Genomic DNA, 24,812 nt, shown 5'->3' on the forward strand with positions numbered 1-24,812 from the left:
GAAACACCATGTGTGGTGTAAACCCAACATCCTGAGAACACCATTCCTACAGTGAAGCATGGCAGTGGCAGCATCATGCTGTGGGGATATTTTTCATCTGCAGGGACAGGAAAGTTGGTCAGGACTGAAGGAAAGATGGATGGCACTAAATACAGGGCAATTCTGGAGCAAAATCTGTTTGAGTCAGCCAGAGGTTTGAGACTGGGACAAAGGGTCATGGTCTAGCAGGACAATGACTCTAAACATACTGCTAAAGCTACAGTGGAGTGATTTAAAGGGAAACATTTAAATATCTTAGAATGGCCTAATCACAGCCCAGACCTCAATCCAATTGAGAATCTGTGGCATAACTTGAAGATTGCTGTACACCAACGCAACCCATCTAACTTGAAGGAGTTGGAACAGTTTTGCCTTGAGGAATGGGCAAAGATCCGAGTGGCTAGATGTGCCAAGTTAATCGAGACATACAGTACCCCAAGAGACTTGCAGCTGTCATTGCAGCAAAAGGTGGCTCTACAAAGTATTGACTTTTTTTTTTTTTGGGGGGGGGGGGGGGGGGTGTGTGTGTGTGAATACGGTATCTATGCACACTCCAGATTTCTGTTTTTTTTTTCATCTTAATTATTGTTTGTGTCACAAGAAAACAGTTTTGCACCTTTACAGTGGTAGGCATGTTGTGTAAATCAAATGGTGCTAAGTGGTCTAGCAGGACAATGACTCTAAACATACTGCTAAAGCTACAGTGGAGTGGTTTAAAGGGAAACATTTAAATGTTTCCCTTTAAGGGTTAGCACTGCTAACCCTCCAAAAATACATTTTAATTCCAGCTTGTAATGTGACAAAACAGGCACACAAACACAAAGGCGGAGGAATACTTTTGCAAGACACTGTAAATTTGCAGTGACTTACAGAAGTGTTTTATAGCCTCCATTAAAAACAAATCCTCACTCTAGTATAAATAGGTCAGGGTTTAAGAATAGCATTAAATTAAAACCCTGTTACAGAAGGGTTCAGAGTCAGACATCAACTACAAAAGCAGTACCAACAGTACTGTATAAATTATATAAATGAAATATGAACCCTGAAACAAATAACATTGAAATGTACAGTCTAGAAAGTTGAATATTGTGAAATATTGTCTTGTAGGCAAAACTGAAATTCACACAGTTGAATATCATCAAACAGTCAAAAGACATTTTCTGTCCAGTCTTTGTTTCTTTAGACACAAGGCATGTTGTTGCATACAGGTCAGGGAAGATCATAGCTAGTGGTTTACCAGTGTGTCGAGTAAACTACATGCCTTTTATTCTTATTCTCACCCTAAAGTTATTTTCAATGTAAACCAAAAATATTAAGTGCTAAGATTTGATCTGACTCATTATTAATACAGTATATAGCGTTAATTAGCTATTGATCAGCATAATAAAATGTAGACTGGTGAAGGCTGCCATGTTAAGAAGTCCTCCATGAAGCTTTGACATCTACGATCATTACAGTGATTTAGCTTAAACATAAAGGTGAAATAGGTTTGATGGCAAACAGGCTAGATTGACATTTTGCACCAGTACATGCATGGTATGATTACTGAAAGTTTGTGCTTTGGATAGAATCTTCTAGCTCATAATATATCTCTATTGAGCACACGGTTTCTATTTTCCTCTTATGAGTCTGTTTTTATAAACCGCGATCCTATTTTCTCTTGAATTGTCGTTTACTATAGTGAGAGCATGTCAAGGTTCAGCTGAGGGCCCAGTTCTGAAATACTGTACTCGTCTTCATGAAGGAAGGTGGTTTTGTAACCACTAGAGGTCTCACTTCCACATGGTTTTTCTCACTCTTGTGGAAATTTAGGAGCTGGAAACATTCACGATGCTTACATACACAAAATATTCTGTTTTTTAAAAACCCTTATTCTGAAAAAGACCATATTCATACTAAGTTGTTTACACGGCTAATGGAAATTACACTAATATTCCAGGTTACATACAGTTATGCCGAAGAAGGGCGTGCAAACAGGTTGGAATGGATAGAGGAGAGGAGGATGTCAGGAGTGATTTGTGACAGAAGGTTGCCAGCAAGAGTGTAAGGGAAAGTGCACAAGGCAGTAATAAGAGCAGCGATGTTGTATGGTTTGGAGACAGTGGCACTGATAAAAATACAGGAGGCTGAACTGGAGCTAGTGGAGTTAAAGATGTTGAGATTTTCATTGGGAGTGAGAAAGTTGGACAGGATGAGAAATGAGTATATTAGAGGGACAGGACATGTAGGACGGCTTGGAGATAAAGTGAGAGAGGTGAGATTGAGACGGTTTGGACACATACAGAGGAGAGATCCAGGGTATAGTGGGAAACGAATGTTGGAGATGGAGTTACCAGGTAGAAAGAAAAGAGGAAGACCTATGGAAGAAGAGATTTATGAATGTGGTGAAGGAGGACATGAGGATGGTTGGTGTGACAGAAGATGATATGGTGGACAGAAGGAGATGGAGGGACATTATCCGCTGTGGTGACCCCTAATGGGAACAGCTGGAAGAAGAAGGTGTCCTCCGATTGTCTAGGTGGTTTACAGAGCTGACTGTAAACAGGCAAGAAGCTGTGTGCCACAAACTGCCATAAAAACCCGCTGTATACATGTCCAAAAAAATGCTCCTAAAACCTGAATAAATTCAGCATATCCACACATCTTAATCGGAAAATGCTAAATTTCCACATTCTGAATATTCAAACAAAATATCTTGTTTACATGACCCATATCAAATTCTGAATATTGTCATATTCGGAATAATAGTCGAATATTAGTGTGCATGTGACCCTACTGAGTATTTCACAATAGACATAAGCCATGGCCTAATGGTTAGAGTAGGAGCTTTGGGAACAGAAGGTTGCTGGTTTGATTCCCTGGACCAGTAGGAATGGCTGATGTGCCCTTGAGCAAGGCACCTAACCTCCAACTGCTCCCCAGGCTGCTCTGAGTATGTTGTACGTCGCTCTGGATAAGAGCGTCTGCTAAATGCCTATAATGTAATGTAGACATTATTGTGCATTATATTTGCACTATATGCAAATTTAAACATCCAAATATTAAATATAAGGGGCGGCACTTGTAGTAATGTAGTGGTTAGCACTGTCGTCTCACAGCAAGAAGGTCCTGGGTTCAAGCCCAGTGGCCGGCAAGGGCCCTTCTGTATGGAGTTTGCATGTTCTCCCTGTGTCTGCATGGGTTTCCTCTGGGTGCTCCAGTTTCCCCCACAGTCCAAAGACATGCAGGTTAGGTTAATTGGTGGCTCTAAATTGACCGTAGGTGTGAATGTGAGTGTGAATGGTTGTTTGTCTATGGTGGGGTTTACATTAGACCGTATCAGCGGATCATCAGATTAACGTTTTTAAAACGATTAGCGTGCACACAGCAACACTAATACACGATTCGCGTGCACACAGCAACACCAATACACGGATACGCTCGGCTCCGCAGGCATCCTGCGCTCCAAATCACTCCGCCCTGAACAGCGAGTGCCCTCTGGAGGGTGCGCACTCCGGCCCTGCGCAGCTCACAGAGCGCGCGAGTATAGCGCACGAGCAGTGATTTGGGACTGAGCCGCTGTGTGTGTGTGATCCCAGTGCATATCACTTACCACTTGCAAGTGGAAGGATGGCAAGCCTAAAGACAATCATAACTACACAATGGGCAGTATTTGCATCAGTATTTGCAGTATTTTCATACTTTTATACTCTTTAATGAAAGGTGATACAAGGCGGAAGTCTGCGCCGTTTTTCAGCAGTCGCGTCACATGACCAACGCCAGCGAATCAGGAAGGTGGATGTCACAGTGACGTTGTCCAATGATGACGCCAGCTAGAGCTCAGCACAGCGTATCCGCGTATCTTCGTATTCTCAATGTTTACACAGCACCGGACCAGACACGATCTAGATTGAATACGTGGACCCTGGCGGATTCCCGTTTCCCGGCGTTTCCAGGCGTTTTAATGTAAACGGACAGTGCATCCGCGAAGAAAACGAGACAGATACGGTCTAATGTAAACTTGGCCTAAGTGTCAGCCCTGTGATGACCTGGCGACTTGTCCAGGGTGTACCCCGCCTCTCGCCTGTAGTCAGCTGGGATAGGCTCCAGCTTGCCTGCGACCCTGTAGAACAGGATAAGCGGCTACAGATAATGGATAGATGGATATTAAATATACAAAATTTCTCCCAACTCCTAATATAGTCAGAGTGTGTTTGGAGTCTGAAGTTTGCTTCATTAGTAATACAAGGCTAATACTAATGAGTAAGAGATGCGAATAGCAAACTGAAAGCTGAAATGTACCATTTGCTCATAACTACTGTATACTATTACCCAAATTTACCCTTTTAATGTACAAATCTACGCTTTACCTGATGTGTGGCATGCCACCAGAATATGTGCTTAGGAAAAAAGTGATCCTGATTTCAATATTGTTACAATAACCGTTTTAGTTATATAATGTCCTTTTGTCCATTTTATAGAAAGCAGTCTGACACACAGTAAACAAGCCAGTGTGAGATACTGAGACCCAATTTGGGAGAATTATGGCATTACGTATACATGCAGTGATGTGACGCAAAACAGATGACTGACTGTTTTGGGTCAGCGGAGTAAATTTATTTTCTGTCTTAAAATTATTTTCTTTGTCCTTTGTTCTAATGCTTGACAAAAGCATTGTATATTAAAATAGATTTGCGAATATAGTCTCTTACTCTTTCTCCTTCTCTCTATCTCTGTCTCCATTCATCTGGCCTCTGCACTCGTCATCACTCTGCTTTCACTGCAGTTGTGACACTCCCATTAACTTTTACTCTGAAGTGATCATAAAAAATCCCCTTGGTTCTTCACTCTTGTACCACTCCATCTGTCCATCACTGTAGCATTAGAGCACTCAGAAGTTCACAGTGTGGCTTCTCAAGGTGGTTTTATCTGTACTGTTTTATCAGGTCACTTTGCAGGAATGAACAGGGAATCTTTTTCAACAAAGTGTTCCAGAGATATTTTCTGCTATGATATGTAGCTACAGTAAATAAGACTAGATGGAGACTGTGACTAAAATCACAGTGATTTGCGCTAGCTCTTACAAACTGGGACGTCTGGTTACCGTACCCTATAGATCCGGAACAGTAAGCAGAGGTGGACGAAGTACCCAACCTCATTACTTAAGTCAAAGTACAGATCCCACTGGTCAAATGTTACTCCAATACAAGTGAAAGTTGTCCAGTCAAATTTTTACTTAAAGTACAGAAGTACTTGCTTTTAAAAATACTTAACTTAATACTTAATCATAATAATACTTAATCACAGACCCCCTGCTGGACCCTCTGCAGTTTGCCTACCGGGCAAACAGGTCAGCGGATGATGCAATCAATATGGGACTGCACTACATCCTGCAACACCTTGACTCTGCAGGGACTGTTCATAGACTTCAGTTTGACGTTCAACACCATCGTTCCAGACATCCTCCACACCAAGCTCACCCAGCTCACTGTGCCCTCCTCCACCTGTCAGTGGATTATAAACTTCCTGACTGACAGGAAGCAGCAGGTGAGGCTGGGGAGCATCACATTCAGCACCCGGACTATCAGCACTGGCGCCCCCCAGGGGCGTGTGCTCTCCCCACTGCTATTCTCCCTTTACACCAACGACTGCACCTCAAGAGACCCATCTGTTAAACTCCTGAAATTTGCAGACGACACAATGGTCATCGGCCTCATCCGAGACGGTGACAAGTCTGCATACAGACAGGAGGTTGAACGGCTGGTCTGTTGGTGTGGTTAGAACAATCTGGAGCTGAACACGCTCAAAACTGTGGAGATGATAGTGGACTTTAGGAGGAGCCCCCCCACCCTGCCGCCTATCACCATCACCAGGCCCGCCGACAGGGGGGGACAAACGGGTATGTTGTCCCGGGCCCAGGAATGGGGAGGGCCCAGAACTGGGCTCTCATGAAGTTGCGATTAAATTATTTTATTTCATTTCAAAATGTGTTGATTTGGGGGAGAAATGTGCTATATTTGCATTCAATAAATGATTTCTAGATCTTTTGCCTTTATTGTCTTTGAAAAAGGCGTCAAGAACTCCCTACCACCCCTAATGCAAAAATGGTTTGGTCTGACTCTTTGATTAAGGGGAAAAAAACGACATCGTTCGATCATAGCGCTTCGACAATCAGCGTGCGTGCCATTTGCCAACATGCACAAGTCAGGAGCACAGAAAAGAAAAGAAAAGAAAAGAAAAGAGAAAAAGAGAGGAAGAAACCAAGAGACTCAGGGGCTCACTGCATAAATATTTTTAAAAAGATTCAGATGATGCAGCAGGTACTAGCAAAGGCAGTGGGGCAGCTGAGCCAGGTAAGACACAGCCAACTTTTTCCAGCCCCGTAAAGTAACCCCAACCAAGGCACGCGCGGCACGCAATTCATGTTACAAACGAGGGGAGAGCAAGTCACACTGAACACCATATCAAATGCACAGGGCATTGAATCATTTCATAACCACAACGGCTTAATAACATTGTGTTTCATATATCTGATTGAAGCTAAGAATAATCACATTAGCCCGCAATCATATCCCGCCGTTTCTCGAGTGGTGTGTTCTTCTCTGTTTTTCACACTGGACAGTACGCACGCACAGTATACTATGTTCGCCCCCAGCCCTGCCCGAAATCCCCCGTCCATCGCTGCTCCTTCAAGAGCACCCCAATCGCGTGATTATAGTAGACTATCCACGAGTTTAGGAAGGCATTGCGGGGGCTGTCGCATGCAGGCTTGGGGCGTAACGGAATACATTTAATGGCGTTCGGTTAAAGGATACAAAATAACAGTAACCGCTTATTCCGTTACAGTACAGGGGGGAAAGATTCAGTGAAATTGGGGATTACTTCACAGGATCACAATGTGTGTGAGGTTGCTGGTTTTGGGCTTTTTTTTGTTAAAATGTTAAAACTGTAAAAATGTTGAAATGCTAAAATGAAATGGTTGTTGACCGGTTGAATGGTTTTTGAATACCTGTCATTTAAGGGTTGGAGTGAGTAGAGACTGGGATAAGAGAGGTGTGTGTGTGTGTGTGTGTGTGTGGGTTGGCCCGGGGGGGTTGTTGGGGGGGCCCATTCAGAGCATTTTGTCCCGGGCCCAGCCAAAGCTGTCAGCGGCCCTGACCATCACCACTGTGACTGCTGTTGAAACCTTCAGGTTTCTGGGCTCCACAATCTCCTGGGACCTGAAGTGGGAGACCAACACAGTCACCATCATCAAAAAGGCCCAGCAGAGGTTGTACTTTCTGCGCCAGCTCAGGAAGCTCAACCTGTCTAAGGAGCTGCTTACACAATTCTACTCTGCCATCATTCAGTCTGTTCTCTGCTCTTCCATCACTGTTTGGTTTGGATCGGTCACCACGCAGGACAAGAACAGACTGCAACGGACAATAAGGTCTGCAGAGAAAATTATTGGTGTCAGCCTGCCCTCCATCCAAGACCTGTACCTGTCCAGAGTCAGGAAATGGGCAGGTAACATCTCTGCAGACCCATCACACCCTGGTCACAAATTGTTTAAACTTCTCCCCTCTGGGAGATGCTACAGATCACTGTACGCAAAAACAACCAGATGTGGTGAGACGCACTGAGTTAAGTGCTTCTTGGCAATTGGGGCAGCCTCAACCAATGGCGTGCGTCGCCAGCCTATTTATGGTAGAGTGATTTTGAACTCTGGAGGCGTGATGACCCCCCCCCGCTGTTTCCTGTCACACCCCTTCCCGTTTACCTGTGGCCGGTAAGCACGCTTGTTTGGAACTCTCTGTTACTCTGGCTAACTTTCGTTTGTTTTAATTGTGACCGGCTCTGGTTGCTTTTCAGTGCATCCACTGTTTGGCTTTCCTCCGGTCTTGTCCAGCTGTGCATTTTGTGTGCAGTGATTTCCAAACGTTCTCTTGGCGTCTGTATTAAGTGCAGATGACCCATGGAATTCTGTGAGCCTCGCTGGGACTAGGCGAGAAGTTTTGGATCGTGTGGTATGTGCCCCTTCCCTTGAATTCCTACTACTCTGAGTTTATTAAGCGTGGCGTTAATTGAATAGTTTGTGTGTTCTTTAGGTGTTGCCGGTTTTGGTCCGGGTTTGCTGCTGTTCTTGCCAGCGCGTTTCTACCGAGTGCTGCTTTCTCTGATTGGTGCAGCTGCCTGCATGAGGAGGGCTGCGAAACCACCAACCACCACAGCACTTTAACACTAGTTTTAACCTTTTGTAGTGTGTGTGTGTGTGTGTGTGTGTGTGTGTGTGTGTGTGTGTGTGTGTGTGACTGTTTGTGTGTCTGATCATCATTCACTTATAATCAGTGCGCGTGTATGTGTGCTTGGAGTGTGGTGTGAGGGATATTTTCTTTTTTTTTGTAAAATTGGGTAATTGTTTATTTGCTTTAGTCCTGCTCAGGTTTCATCTGCTGGCAGGAGGCTCTTTTTCTATAGCTGTGGATAGCCAGTGGGCTATCTTATTGGGCCTGATTTATGTTAATGCCTTTTTATTTATTTTTTTATTTGTTTATTTGGTTTAATGCTCGCGAGAGCTTACTTTATGTGAATTTGTGTGTGGCTAGCAACCACGTCTGCCAACCTTTTCTGCCGTGGCAAGCAGCCTTTGGTTGCCAGCTGTATGCCAGTACTGGTGGGAGGCCACTGCAAGCTGTGGATCATCAGTGGTCCACGTAGTTCCCCTCCCTTAGTTTACATCGTGTGTAGTTGTGCATTTTAATTGGTTAATTTGTTGTGATCAAGTTGTGTTATTTCTTTGTTTGATTTTCTCTCTTCATACCTCTTTTCTGTTTATTTACTTTTCAGGTGCTGTGTGCCCAAGGCGGGGTGGCAGCTGATCCTTTAGGTGGTGGTGTTTTCCTATTGTCCATGTGTGTTTTCACGTGTGCCTGTGTGGAATTCTCCTTTTGCTGTGTTTTTGATTTATTTGATTTATTTTGATTTGGTTTGTAGTGAGTGTGACACGTGGGCTTGCATGGTGTGCCTCCTTGGATCCCTTCTCCATCTCCTGGTATCTTGCCCCCTGCTGGTAGGCCTCAGCCCTGTTAATATTGATTTTTCCCTTGCCCCACATGTCAGTCAAATCTTTGAATTGTGAGTGCGAATGAAAGTGATTGTTTGTGAAGTAAAGGAAGGAACTTTTATTTTTGTAAACATTGTAACAAAATAAAATAACCTTTTTGTATTTTCATAACTTTGGTCTCTGGTGTCTTTAGTCAAATGAACCTTGCGTGTCAACATAGTGAAGTGTTTTCTGGTTAATATTCCTGGGGTGAAAGTCCCCTGGTGGTGTAGTCAGTAATTGCTCTTCTGCTTAAGGTCCAATTTAGTCAACGCCCGCTTTTATGCCCAAGGCCACACAGAAACAAGAACAGTTTTTTCCCCCTCAGGCTGTTTCTGTGATGAACAGCTAAAACCGGACTCAAATATCAGTAACATCAACTGTGAAATATCTGCACACTTGTACCGTCATTCTGTGCACACTGTATTTATATTTACTAAGTCATCCTTGCACTATGCACCATTTTGCACCAAAAGATTCTACATATACATAGCTTTTTGTTTTGTTTTTTTGTCTACGCTTTTTTTTTAATCTGTTTGTACTAAGAGAGCTAAGTGAAACCGGAGTCAAATTCCTCGTGTGTATTCACATACCTGGCAATAAAAATGATTCTGATTCTTAAGTATTAAAAGTACATTTTCTGTCAATGCATTGTTGTATTATTGCCACAACACTTACAAAACCTAATGCCAGGACCAAAGACAGAAATGTGAATTCACAAAATGAACACATGCTGTGCCATCATGGTGGTTTAATGTTAAGCTAGCTAGTCAGTGAAGTGAACTTGACATGCTAACAAACTCTTTTCAAACTTGAAATCATATTGGGTAGCTAATGCTACTAGAAAAAGATTTCTACATTCTGTTTATTTGGCAAGATTTTGCTGAAACATTTCTGAAAGGACTTCAGATAAGTTAACATTAGTCATGTTAGCATAACACTGTTTTTACATGCTAACTAACAGTGTCCAAGTTAACTAGCTACAGTATGTGTTGTCGTTAGCCATGGACAAGACTGTGGCAACTTGGTGAGCAAATCCATAGAAAGTCCTTTGACTAACCAGACTGCATAGCTACGTTTGCAACATTATCGCTAGCTCTAAAAGCACAGACAACATCATTGCAAGCTTTCTCTTGGAATAAAACGTTTATATACCTCGATATGCTCCCACAGGTTGGATGGCGAGTTTTTATAGAGAGCGTGCACGTGACGTCACGAGGTCACGTGATATTTGTTTATCTGCCATCTTGGACGGCATGGCCGCGCATAGAACTTAGACGAACCCGTTCTAATTATCAAGTGTGTGGGAGTAGATCTTTCGAGAATGGTTATATCTTGTTCAGCATTTGGTTGTACCAATAGACAGGGCCAAAAGGAGGGCCTGTCATTTTATAAATTCCCCGCAGACGAGGAGAGACGCGCAAAATGGGTGTCTGCTGTGTGAAGAGAAAACTGGTACCCCAGTTCTACCAGCCGAATTTGTAGTGAACACTTCATATCAGGTAGGTGTAATCTTCTAATTCAATACTCCTAGTACATCTATTAAGTTGATTTTCGGATTGAATGATAACTGCATACTTAGAAACTAGACAGAACAGTGGTTGTGACCGTCAGTCCGCTTGATCTCTAACGTTTAAAATGGCTATGCCTAGCCCTACTACCCTGGCCTAGTCTATGACAATGTTTTATCTTTTTGGCTCATATATGCCTTTGAAAGGCCAATCCATAGTAGGGATGGCGAAAACTAAAAAAAATCTTGACCGACCACCGAGCCTCATTAGCCGGTTAAAGTCGGTTAACCTCTGAGTTTAAACAGGGATGCAAACAGCACGCCTTTTGGCGGATGCCGCCTTTTTCACGGCTGAATCGTGCAGATCCGATTTTTTTTAGGGGGGGCGTTGGAGTGTCTGAATAATTTCATCAGAGTAAATTCTGTATTAAAATTACTAAATAAGCAAATGCTGTTACAGTCCATGAAACATAGGAAGTATGAGAAGAAAACAGTAAATCAGAAAGCTGCGCACGTTTTCACGGAAGCTGCGCAAATGTGCGCAGCTTTCTGATTTACTGTTTTCTTCTCATATCTGGAACTGAGTTTAGATTTCGAACATTCTTACGATAAAACGTCCTGCATATTCTCTTTAAGATAAACGTCTTAATGCCACTTACCCGTGAGGTTATCAAGTAGACATTCTTCTTTGGAACCTTCCAGAGGTATAGTTGGGATACCCATCCCACAACAAAATATTTATAAGCTTCCAGGCTCTTGTAAGCTTTGAGGGCTTTGCCAGTGTAACACGATTCACGATTAACAAGAAAATTGTAAATGTCGTGGTAGGCCAGATCGGGCAAATCGCCGGCACCACAGCTCCGAATTTCCCTGAACAAGGATTGCGGCAAGTTGTACAGATCTGCAATCCCCAACCTGGAACACTTTTCCACGTAACACTGCCTCACGTCACCTTCAAGATGCTGAACAAACTTAGACAAGTTATCGCGTGATGTAGATGGGGTATTTTCCGAATTTTCTTGGGGATTACTCCCTGGATCCATTACGCTCACGCAAGGTAAACAATCCTGAAGCCGTCCAATATGGCGGAGTAAACACAGACGGGTCACGTGACTGCACATCCTCTATAGGCCGTGATGTGGTTCGATTTTGACAAACAAAGCAAACATTTAAAAATGAGACATCTTTAATCCTTTCAGAAAACTGAAACATGGGTTCATGGGCCATGGGCGCATGAATTCCCCAGAAGAACCGCCTCCTTCCATTCTGCCATCAGCTGATTGTGTTCAAGTAATGCTGTTGAGAAATAATTGAACTTGATTTTATACAGTCTATGGCTGTGACGTGACCCTAGTGATTACTGATCGGCTGTCTCAGTGTCACCTGTGAAAAAACCAACCACCTTTTAGAAAAGAAAAAGCATCCACTTTCAAAGCTGCTTCATAGTAATGAGGACCTTGATAGAAATGTAGTGGAGTGAGAAGTACGATATTTGCCTTTCAAATGTAGTGAAGTTAAAGTCATAAGTTTCAAAAAAAAAAACCTCAAGTAAAGTACAGATACTCAAAAAGTGCACTTAAGTACATTACTCAAGTAAATGTACTTCGTTACTGTCCACCTCTGACGGTAAGAGATAGAGAATGACGCTTAGTAAGGAAAAAAGCCCATTTTTCATGGATCATTCCAGTTAGGTGATCCAGATCAGTACCAAGTCATAGCAATGTAATTCAGTCCAGAGGTATTCTGAATGTGAAATTTGGTAATGACTAGTTGAAAACCGAGAAATAGCATCCTAAAAATGTTACAATAAATAATAATAATAATAATAATAAAAGTAGAAAGAGCCTGAGTAAGAGTAAAAATTTGCGCTACCACTGCTACTGCAAATTAATTACATCTTAGGGTGAGTCTGATAAACCTTGACATTAAGTATTTCATCTAACTAAAAACATCCATGCAAAAGTGACACACATGGTTATATTCTGGACACCCTCAGCAATAATAACATGAGAGTAAAGTGAATGTAATGAAATTTGTTTTTATTTAAATTAAGTGCAAACACGGGGCGGCACGGTGGTGTAGTGGTTAGCGCTGTTGCCTCACAGCAAGAAGGTCCGGGTTCGAGCCCCGGGGCCGGCGAGGGCCTTTCTGTGCGGAGTTTGCATGTTCTCCCCGTGTCCGCGTGGGTTTCCTCCGGGTGCTCCGGTTTCCCCCACAGTCCAAAGACATGCAGGTTAGGTTAACTGGTGACTCTAAATTGACCGTAGGTGTGAGTGTGAATGGTTGTCTGTGTCTATGTGTCAGCCCTGTGATGACCTGGCGACTTGTCCAGGGTGTACCCCGCCTTTCGCCCGTAGTCAGCTGGGATAGGCTCCAGCTTGCCTGCGACCCTGTAGAAGGATAAAGCGGCTAGAGATAATGAGATGAGATGAATGAAGTGCAAACACAACCTTACAAAAAATTATTTTCAGAGTCTTCAAACCTTGTACAAAAACACTATAAATATATCTGCACAAGACTTTTGAAGTCTGAACCTTGTAAACATAGGTGTTGGCTACATAAAAGTAAGAACGACATTCAGAAATGTTATGTAGTTTCAATACTAATTGTAGAAACTTCAGACTACCTTTGTTTTCTCCAAAGTCAGTTGGCCTTTCAAATGAATATTGATGAGTTAGGTGTAATTCACCTGTAATTCCCCCCTCCCCCCTGTCACTGTCAATAGTCCATTTGTCAAAGACAAAGACCCTGGCCCTGGCCCCTGTACCTCCCTGCCCCCACACCTCTCTGCTTGGAAAGTTACTGCAAAGAAAAGAAGCCCTAAAAGCCAAAGCTACATTTCACAATCTTCACAATCACAATCGCAAAGAACTAGAGACCAGAGGTTTAAGCTGTGACACATAGAACATGGGGTGGATGCGTCACACAGTGAGTGGTAGTGCCAGTCTGACGGAACATGGGTTGATTACCTTTTTGATGAGGAAGGGTCCTAGGTACCTGGGAACCAGCTTGCGGGAGATGGTTTTGAGTGGCAGATGGCATGTGGAGAGCATGACTCGTTGCCCCACCCGGTAAGTGGGTGCCTTAGAGCGGCATTTGTTGGCCTGCCTCTTGGATGCTAGGATCTTGGATGCCAGATCTTGAACATCTGGGCAGAGGGTATGGCAACCTCCTCCTCAAGGTTGGGGAAGAGTGGTGGTTGGTAACCTAGGGAGCACTGGAAGGGTGAGAGACCTGTGGCAGATGAAGGAAGAGCGTTATGAGCATACTCGATCCAGGGTAGGTACTTCCTCCAAGAACTGGCATCCCTGGATGCCATGCACCTGAGTGCAACCTCCAAAGCCTGGTTCGCCCGTTCTGCCTGGCCGTTGGTCTGTGGGTGGAAGCCTGAGGAGAGACTACAGGTGGCCCCAATGAGTCTGCAGAAAGCCCTCCAGAATTGCGCAGTGAACTGAGGACCCCGGTCAGAAACGATGTCGGTGGGTAGTCCATGTAGGTGGAAGACGTGGTGGACGAGTAATTCTGCAGTTTCTTTGACTGAGGGGAGCTTGGGCAGACAAATGAAATGGACGGTCTTGGAGAAACAGTCAATGGCAGTGAGGATGCATGTGTTGCCACCTGAGTTGGGGAGTCCTGTGATGAAGTCCAGGGCGATGTGAGACCAAGGTCGATGTGGAGTCGGGAGGGGTCTTAGCAAGCCAGCAGGGGGTCGATTGGTTGTCTTGTTCTGGGAGCATGTGTCACAGGCTGCCACGAACTCCTGGACATCCTCCTTAATGGATGGCCATCAAAAGCACTGCTGGATGAGTGCCAGGGTTCGGGTGGCTCCTAGATGACAGGCCAGCTTGGAGCCATGACCCCACTGCAGCACTTGGGTTCGCACAGGACCAGGAACAAACAGATGGTTAGGAGGAATGTTGTTGGGGTTACCTTCACTGGGGTCCTGCTCCAGGACCTTCTGCACGAGTGTCTCAACCTCTAGAATGGCAGCTCCCACCAGGCAGTGTGGAGGAAGGATGGTCTTGGGCAGCTTGGACTTCTCTTGGTGGGAGGAGAACATCCTGGACAGGGCATCAGGTTTGCCGTTCATGGAGCCTGGGCGGTAGGAAAGCGTGAAGTTGAACCAGGAGAAGGAGAGAGACCAACGGGCTTGACAGGAATTAAGGCATTTGGTGGACTTGAGGTACTCCAGATTCTTATGGTCGGTCCAGACTAAGAAGGGAAACTCTGACCCTTCGAGCCAGTGCCTCCACTCCTCCAAGGCTAGTTTAACAGCCAGTAGTTCTCGGTTGCTGATGTCGTAATTCCATTCAGCTGGGGATAGCTGGCGGGAGAAGGAGCATGGGTGGACCTTGTCATCACTGGCCCTCTGGGAAAGTATAGCTCTGACCCCTGACTTGGAAGCGTTGACCTCGACAATAAACTGCTTGCTTGGATCAGGTATGGTGAGAATGGGTGCTGTGGTAAACCTGTGCTTGAGCGTGGAAAAGGCTCTCAGCTTCCTCCCCCCACTTGAATTGGGTCTTGGTCGAGGTCAGGGCTGAGAGAGGTCCAGCCACCATGCTGAAGTTGTGAATGAAGCGCCTGTAGAAGTTGGCAAATCCTAGGAAGTGCTGGAGATCTCGTCTTGAAGATGGGGTGGGCCAATCAGCAACTGCCTCGAGCTTGAGGGGGTCCATCTGGATCCTTGCCGGGGAAATGATGAATCCCAGAAACGAGACAGAGCTCTGGTGAAATTCGCTCTTTTCTGCCTTGACGAACAACTTGTTCTTTAGCAGGCACTGGAGGACCTGCCGGACGTGATCCCGATGTTCCTCCAGGGAGCGGGAGAAGATCAGGATGTCATCCAGGTACATGAAAATGAAGATGTTTAGGAAGTCCCTTAAGACGTCGTTAATGAGTGCCTGGAAAACTGCGGGCGCATTGGTCAGGCCGAAAGGGACCACGAGGTACTCGTAGTGACCAGTGGCAGTGTTAAAGGCTGTCTTCCACTTGTCCCCCTCCCTGATCCTGATGAGATGGTATGCATTGTGTAGATCTAGCTTGGCGAATACCTTGGCTCCCTGGAGTAGTTCAAAGGCCGTGGTCATGAGCGGTAGTGGGTAGCAGTTCTTGACCGTGATGGCATTGAGACCCCAATAGTCAATGCAGGGGCAGAGTGACTTGTCCTTCTTTGACAAAGAAGAACCCCGCCCCTGCTGGGGAGGAGGAAGGGCAGATGATCCCAGCTGCCAGTGATTCGATGATGTACTTTTCCATGGCTTGTCTTTCGGCGGGAGAAAGAGAGTAGAGGCGTCCCTTGGGTGGCATTGTCCTGGGCAGGAGGTCAATACCACAGCTGTAGGGTCTGTGAGGAGGGAGGGACACTGCTCGGGTCTGACTGAAAACTAGCTTAAGGTCCAGATATTCTGGAGGCACGTGAGAGAGGTCAGGAAACTTGCTGGCTGAGGGCTGTGGTGGTTTGGCGGGAGGCAGAGCATCGAGCGTCGATGTGGTTGGTGAGGTCTATGAGGCTGGAGAGGTCTGACAGCAGTTCCTACGATACCAATTCGTCCTTGATGGTGTCGGACAAGCCATGCAGGAAAGCATCGATCTGGGCGTTCTCGTTCCAACCACATGAAACCGCCAATGTCCGGAACTCGATGGCGTAATCCGAGGTAGACCGGGACCCCTGCCACAGCTCCATGAGCTCTCTGGCTGCCTCCCAGCCGGACAGAGAACGGTTGAAAGTTCACCTCATCTCCTCGGAGAACTCCTTGAAACTGGAACAAAAGGGTGCATTGGCATCCCAGACTGCTGTTGCCCACTCTCTGGCCTTCCCAGTGAGGAGCATTATTGTATATGCTACCCGGGAGAGTTCTGTGGGGAAGGCCAGAGGTTGCAGCTCTAGGATCAACGAACATTGAGACAAAAACAATCTGCAAGTACCTGGTTCTCCATCGTAGGGCTGAGGCGCTGGAAGTCTTGGTTTGTGGAGAAAGGCGGTGGCAGGAGCTAAAGTAGGAGACGGCTGAGCTGGGGTAGGCACAGCTTGACAGTGCTGCATCAGCATGGTGAGAAGGTTGAGTGCCTTGGACAGGGTGGCGAGGTTCTGGGTAATTTGTTGTAGGTCTTGTTGGTGAGTCCCGAGGAGAGTCCCTTGCTGCTGGATGGCCATTCTCAGATGGGTGAGTTCCACTGGATCCATGTTGGCCAGAATGTACTGTTAGGGTGGGTCGAGGTATGGTGAAGTTAGGATCCACAAGCAAAACACAGACAGTAATCCAATAAATAATATGATTTAATTCAGGGAAGAAAGGGCGTGGCAAAAAGGTAAACAAACGGCATTATAGTCCGGACAAAATGAGACAAACAACTTGACAAAAACATGAGACAGGCAAAGACAAAAACGCTGGTGCAAAAAACCTTGAACAAGAAAAGACCCTTAGTGCAAGAAACCATGAATCAGAAATAACCCTTAGTGCAAAAAAAACACCATGAACCAGAAGAACGCTAGTGCAAAAACCATGAACAAGAAAAAGTCACTAGAGAGAATAACCATGAACAGCAAGAGAGGCACAGAAATGGCTAAAAAAGCAAACGAGACGTTCTGGCAAAGTCTGAGTCTGAGAACGGCTTATTTATGGAGCACTTGCATGTGACGTCACATCCGATCCAGATTGTAAACAGACACCACCTTGTCGGTCAAACGCCATATTTCTGCCTTCTACTTCTGCTTCTACCTTTTCTTCTGGAAAACCCTACTATATACAATTCTACTACAATGTCAACTCCACTGAAAATCAATAAAACATAAGACGAGTGGAATCCTGTGTCCGAGTCCTTCCCTTTCAAGTGTGGGAAACCCATGATGCTCACATACACTTGACAGTAGGCTGCCACGGGACCCTGACAGGCGTGCAAAATGGATTGCTGCTATCAGGTATACCATATATACAGTAATAGTGATAGACTACAAGCTCTCCCTACCTGTGCATGTTTTTTATGTTTTTTGTGTGTATTTTTGCGTGTTGTTCGTCTGTACTGGGCTTCAATATCCACTACAACCATATGGACTTACTGGACATTGGTTTCCAGCAGAAAATGACGGTTTGTAGCGATTTCCATCGCATGCACAACATTCCGGACGAGATAGCGAGACCAGCGGGGTCTCAATACTTAAGTGACTTACCCGTCCAATGAGGATTGTTATTTTCTTGTTTACAAGATGCCACATCTGAGGGGGGCTGACAAATCCTGAATTTCTGTAAAGATAACTGTCCAGAGATTTATAAGCACGCAGTGCTTCACCACTGAACAGCGAGGGAAAGTTAATGAGGTAATTATACACATCTGGGTATTCTGCTGGCAGTTCAATATCCACTGACACGGTCGTGAAAACTACGTCCGGTAATCGATAAGGGTCACTAATCTGTAGGTCGTTTATTTTAGACATGTATCTAGTTATCTGTTCATTAGAAAAATGAGCCGTGTAGTCTGTCGGTTGAAATTGATCCATTTTGTACACGAGTGCAGCAGTATTCAGCTGTGTTTTTTACCAACAAGATGGCGGCTGTTTACATTCCAGTCACGTGACTGCAAGAGGTCTATACACAGCAGTGAAAACCAGGAAGTGAATACGGGTGAGAAGGAATTCCTGTCCCAGATCCGAATCGGTGCTGGCGTGAGAGATCCGTAATCTCTGGAGTGGATGTCCGGGGTGGAGCATGACATTACATACAGTATATGAAATCTATTTATATCAGTTAGGATCTGCTCTCTCGCTCTGAGCTGTCCAACTTCTGTGTTTTTTACAACACGCTAGGGATGTCAGTGAAAATGAAGGCATTATTCTGAACCAATAGGTATGTTTTTTAAGCAGGTACAAATACCAATAGGAGGCTTGGGAGAATGGTCTATGGGTAATCAAGGTGAGATTGGAGGTAAACTGGGATCCTGTAAGACACAACAAAATAAATTGTGTGAGTGGAAGAGTTTCACTTTCACGTAGGACAAGTCTGTGGGACATAGACGTGTGGTGAAGCGATGCATTTGTATCATTCATTCATCCTTAGTAGCTGCCTGGTCAGGGTTGAGGTTGCTTAAATGAGGCTATAGGACAACATATTTTGGGAAACAGAACCAACTGAATTTGGTAGGAAATATCACAGGCAGGACATCTCTATTTGAAATCGATTACAAAGTCAAGTGATGTAGCTGAGGTCGAGGAACAGTCAATGCCAGAATGAACAGACTTTAGTATAAAAACATTGGTCGAGAAATTCAAACTATTTATTGATAATCACCTCAAATGACTCGGCAAAATGGCAGCCAAGAGCTTCGTCACTGTAAGTGAGAAAGAGTTACAAATGATGAAAGAAAATGCTGTTCCTAAAAGCACTAAAGATGCTATGAAGTTTGGTCTAAAACTATTCAAAGGTGGGGGGGTCGTGGCTCAGGTGGCTAAGGCGCCATACCATAAATCTGGGTTCGATTCTGACCCGAGGTCATTTCCCGATCCGTCTCTCTCTCCCATTCATTTCCTGTCCTGTCTCTACACTGTCCTATCCAATAAAGGTGGAAAAAGCCCCCCAAAATATCTTTAAAACTATTCAAAGGCAAGGTGGAATTGTGATTTATTTTATCTATTTCAAAACAAAATATGACTTGGCAGAGATAAGTGACACAAGTCTGTGTGCATTACATTTGCATGCCACTCTTGAAGATTGAAATATTTTAAAAAAATACTATTTATTTATTTATTTAAAATAATCACCTGTGTATTTATACTAAAACAGTTATTTGCCTCAGGTTCAGCGAATATTGGTGAATAATGACCCCGACTTCATCTCGCTTATTATTCACCAATATTCACTTCACCTTCGGTGAATAGCTAATTGTTAAATCCAGACAATGATGGGAAAAAAACCCCTTCTGGTTTAGGACACGCCCACTTTGTATTGAAATCTAAATATAGATAAAGATAGTGAAAATATCCAGATGCAGATGGTGCACTTTTTCTGTGTTTTGCTATATGCACAGAGCTAATGATTGAATGAGATTGACAGTTAGAGGCTGCGTATGTCAGGAGTGTGAACTTTTTGCTGGATTAAATTCTCCCTAGAATGATGTCACCTTGTAGCCTGACAGACCTTTAAAACCGTAAACCTCCTTCACTTCTCACTGCGGTTCTATTTCAGATCTTATTCATGTTGCGATATTCAAATATCCTAAAATTATACACAACCATAACAAAGCAGATTCAGAAATCCACAAACTATGTTGAGCAACAGAATGGCAAAGTGCCAAGCATCAGTCAAACAACACTAACAGCATTGTGGTGCTGCATACAATTCAGTTATTTATAAACTGGGAATTCATTGCATGCTCTCATTTTATAGCCTAAAGGTGCAATGGCCATTTTAAGTTCTTAACTGTATAAATAACCTGGGATAAATACAAAACATGATTTAAAAAAATCGTTTAAGCCATGGTCTCAGCAATGTGCAATAAGTGGCTGAGAAAACCTCACTGGTCTGGAAAACTGCATTATGGTCTGGAGTGCTTGTTTGTGTTTGGATGGGCCTCTTGTCAGTCATTTTTGGAAACTCCCAAATGTCTCTTCACTCCTCCCTTATCTCAGTCTGAAATTGGCAAGCACCCGGTGCTGCCTGATAATTCTTCTGTGGCCCAAATTTCATATGGTTATAGTGTTATACAGTGGTGCTTGAAAGTTTGTGAACCCTTTCGAATTTTATTTATTTCTGCATAAATATGACCTAAAACATCATCAGATTTTCACACAAGCCCTAAAAGTAGATTAAAGAGAACCCAGTTAAACAAATGAGACAAAAATATTATACTTGGTAATTTATTTATTGAGGAAAATGATCCAATATTACATATCTGTGAGTGGCAAAAGTATGTGAACCTCTAGGATTAGCAGTTAATTTGAAGGTGAAATTAGTCAGGTGTTTTCAATGAATGGGATGACAATCAGGTGTGAGTGGGCACCCTGTTTTATTTAAAGAACAGGGATCTATCAAAGTCTGATCTTCACAACACATGTTTATGGAAGTGTATCATGGCACGAACAAAGGAGATTTCTGAGGACCTCAGAAAAAGCGTTGTTGATGCTCATCAGGCTGGAAAAGGTTATAAAACCATCTCTAAAGTGTTTGGACTCCACCAATCCACAGTCAGACAGATTGTGTACAAATGGAGGAAATTCAAGACCATTGTTACCCTCCCCAGGAGTGGTCGATCAACACAGATCACTCCAAGAGCAAGGCGTGTAATAGTCTGCAAGCTCAAAAAGGACCCCAGGGTAACTTCTAAGCAACTGAAGGCCTCTCTCACATTGGCTAATGTTCATGAGTCCACCATCAGGAGAACATTGAACAACAATGGTGTTCATGGCAGGGTTGCAAGGAGAAAGCCACTGTTCTCCAAAAAGAACATTGCTGCTCGTCTGCATTTTGCTAAAGAGCACGTGGACAAGCCAGAAGGCTATTGGAAAAAAGTTTTGTGGACGGATGAGACCAAAATAGAACTTTTTGGTTTAAATGAGAAGCATTATGTTTGGAGAAAGGAAAACACTGCATTCCAGCATAAGAACCTTATCCCATCTGTGAAACATGGTGGTGGTAGTATCATGGTTTGGGCCTGTTTTGCTGGATCTGGGCCAGGACAGCTTGCCATCATTGATGAAACAATGAATTCTGAATTATACCAGCCAATTCTAAAGGAAAATGTCAGGACATCTGTCCATGAACTGAATCTCAAGGGAAGGTGGGTCATGCAGCAAGACAACGACCCTAAGCACACAAGTCGTTCTACCAAAGAATGGTTAAAGAAGAATAAAGTTAATGTTTTAGAATGGTCGAGTCAAAGTTCTGACCTTAATCCAATCGAAATGTTGTGGAAGGACCTGAAGTGAGCAGTTCATGTGAGGAAACCCACCAACATCCCAGAGTTGAAGCTGTTCTGTATGGAGGAATGGGCTAAAATTCTTCCAAGCCGGTGTGCAGGACTGATCAACAGTTACCGGAAATATTTAGTTGCAGTTATTGCTGCACAAGGGGGTCACACCAGATACTGAAAGCAAAGGTTCACAAGGGGGTCACACCAGATACTGAAAGCAAAGGTTCATATACTTTTGCCACTCACAGATATGTAATATTGGATCATTTTCCTCAATAAATAAATGACAAAGTATAATATTTTTGTCTCATTTGTTTAACTGGGTTCTCTTTATCTACTTTTAGGACTTGTGTGAAAATCTGATGATGTTTTAGGTCATATTTATACAGAAATATAGAAAATTCTAAAGGGTTCATAAACTTACAAGCACCACTGTAATTTGGGTTTCAAGCATCTGAATGGCACTATTGTGTAGCTTCAAATGTGAATTATGCTAAAACTGGAGCTTAAAATGTCAAAAAATGAATTACATAGAAAAAAAAGGACAGTGACTTAACTCTTGACCATTCTCATAAATCAAAATGTTTCACATGTTCATAGTTAGCTGAATGTCCAAGTGCAATTGAATCAATGAAGTCATAATAGTGCTTGCTAATGCTAGTTCACATGCTAGTATATATCTCATCTCATTATCTCTAGCCACTTTATCCTGTTCTACAGGGTTGCAGGCAAGCTGGAGCCTATCCCAGCTGACTACAGGCGAAAGGCGGGGTACACCCTGGACAAGTTGCCAGGTCATCACAGGGCTGACACATAGACACAGACAACCATTCACACCTACGGTCAATTTAGAGTCACCAGTTAACCTAACCTGCATGTCTTTGGACTGTGGGGGAAACCGGAGCACCTGGAGGAAACCCACGCGGACACGGGGAGAACATGCAAACTCCACACAGAAAGGCCCTCGCCGGCCACGGGGCTTGAACCCGGACCTTCTTACTGTGAGGCAACAGCGCTAACCACTACACCACTGTGCTGCCCCTGCTAGTATATATAACATTTTGATTCCAACTCCACCTATCACAATTGCACCTGCTTGTACTCAAGACTCCACTTCAAAGATTTCACAGCAGCCTTCAAACATGGCCGCTGTGCATCACTCTCAGCCTCCAGAATACTGATTATCACACACACACACACCCCTATTCCATATTATTGCATCATTACTGAGCAATATAAAAGGACTCTCAGTTCACACAAATTTTGTGAAATAATGCTCAGTGTTGGGCGGCACGGTGGTGTAGTGGTTAGCGCTGTCGCCTCACAGCAAGAAGGTCCTGGGTTCGAGCCCCGGGGCCGGCAAGGGCCTTTCTGTGCGGAGTTTGCATGTTCTCCCCGTGTCCGCGTGGGTTTCCTCCAGGTGCTCCGGTTTCCCCCACAGTCCAAAGACATGCAGGTTAGGTTAACTGGTGACTCTAAATTGACCGTAGGTGTGAATGTGAGTGTGAATGGTTGTCTGTGTCTATGTGTCAGCCCTGTGATGACCTGGCGACTTGTCCAGGGTGTACCCCGCCTTTCGCCCGTAGTCAGCTGGGATAGGCTCCTGCGACCCTGTAGAAGGATAAAGCGGCTAGAGATAATGAGATGAGATGCTCAGTGTTCCTGTGCCTGACTTACCAAGCCTTTATTGTTTATGCTGATTATTTGGTTATTGACCTGGTTTGTATTTTGATTACTGCCCATAGTCTCTGCCTCTGATGTTCTCTTTGTGCCTCACCTGACTATTGTCTGATTTGTGATACTGCCTTTGCCTCACTGTTTGGATTTATCTGCCAGTCTGCCTTCATTAAACTCTCTACTGCTTTTACAACCACCTAAGAGACCTAATCTTCACAAATTTTAACAAATCTTGCCAAATGCTCCTTTAAGCTAGTTTTTTCCCTTTTCACAAATTTAATTTAAAACTTAAGTTCTGACTGCAAAGTTATCTGAAAGTTAATTTTTTTTTATTGTGCATGGCATTTTCCTATGTCTTGCAAGAACAATATCATATGGACAAGATGCGATCATTTGAAGTGCTGAGGGTCACATTTCTCTGTTTTGGGACTGAATATCCTATCTCTTGAGGTAAACAGTATAGCCATACGGAAACAGCCGAACATAAGGAACTTGAACTATGCCAAGTTTCCCAAAAGCATCATAACACAAAGATCATCATTAAATGGTAGAGCGAGCAGCACAATGAACACTCTCACTGTCATGCTCTGCCCCAGACATCCACTCTGCAGATTACGGATCTCCCACGCCAGCGCCGATCCGGGTCTGGGACGGGAATTCCAGCTCACCTTCAACTCACTTCCTGGTTTTCACCCCTGCCTATATAACGGCCGTTCTCAGACCCTGACCTTGCCAGAACGTCTTGTTTTGCTATTCCAGCCATTTCTATGCCTTTATTGCATTTCATGGTTTTTGCTCAAGCTATTTTTCTAGTTTATGGTTTTTGCACTTTGGGTTTTCTTATTATTATTTATGGTTTTTTGCTCTACCGTTTTTGTCCTTGTCTGCCTTGTGTTTTTGTCAAGTTTTTTGTCTCTTTTTACCTGGACTATTTTGCCATTTGTTTTTGTCCCATTTGTTCACCTTTTTGCCACGCCCTTTTCCCCTGGATTAAATCACCTTTTTTAATTGGATTACTGTCTGTGTTCTGCTTGTGGATCCTTATCTCACTACACCTCCACCCCCCTAACACTCTCTCCTAGTTAAGATGCTCTTAGCGTTAAAGGGGAACTGAAGGCAAGTTTATCAAAATTCTATTTATCTCATTTTATAAAATATCGGAATGCATTTTTGATCGCTATTTTGTCACTGCTATAGCAAGTTATGAGTGTTTGAAATATGCTATGTAATATATCAGTCCATATGTCAAAGCAATGGTCGTAAACGAGATTCATTGAGACCTGTGCAAGACATCGTAGGATGGAATTAAAACATACAGTGGAAATCAAAGTGACCAACATCTGCCAACGTTGTCAAAAGATGCGCGCGCGCCCTCTTTCAAATGCTGATGTAATCAAGCCGGAAGTTTTGTTTGTTTTGATAACAATCAGGAAAGTTTGAAAAAAGTAGGCAGTAATTGTCATTTAAACTTGTTTTTGTGCAATATTTCGTTTGGAAAACAGTTTTCAAAATGGTGGCACTGACACCTGGTTGACACTTCACGTTTCAAAGTCTCGCACAAGTCTCGTGAAGATCGCGCGGATAAGTGACACCTGCTGTGGACCAAATGAACTAAATTCAACA

General features: G+C 43.9%; 1 protein-coding gene across 1 annotated transcript in view; it reads right to left on the reverse strand.

The window, feature by feature from the left end:
* The window catches only part of sv2ba (synaptic vesicle glycoprotein 2Ba), a 56,730-nt gene that overhangs the window by 22,499 nt on the left and 9,419 nt on the right, over positions 1–24,812 (reverse strand). The window lies entirely within an intron of this gene.

The sequence above is a fragment of the Neoarius graeffei genome, chromosome 15 (genome assembly GCF_027579695.1).
Source record: "Neoarius graeffei isolate fNeoGra1 chromosome 15, fNeoGra1.pri, whole genome shotgun sequence".
NCBI lineage: Eukaryota > Metazoa > Chordata > Actinopteri > Siluriformes > Ariidae > Neoarius > Neoarius graeffei.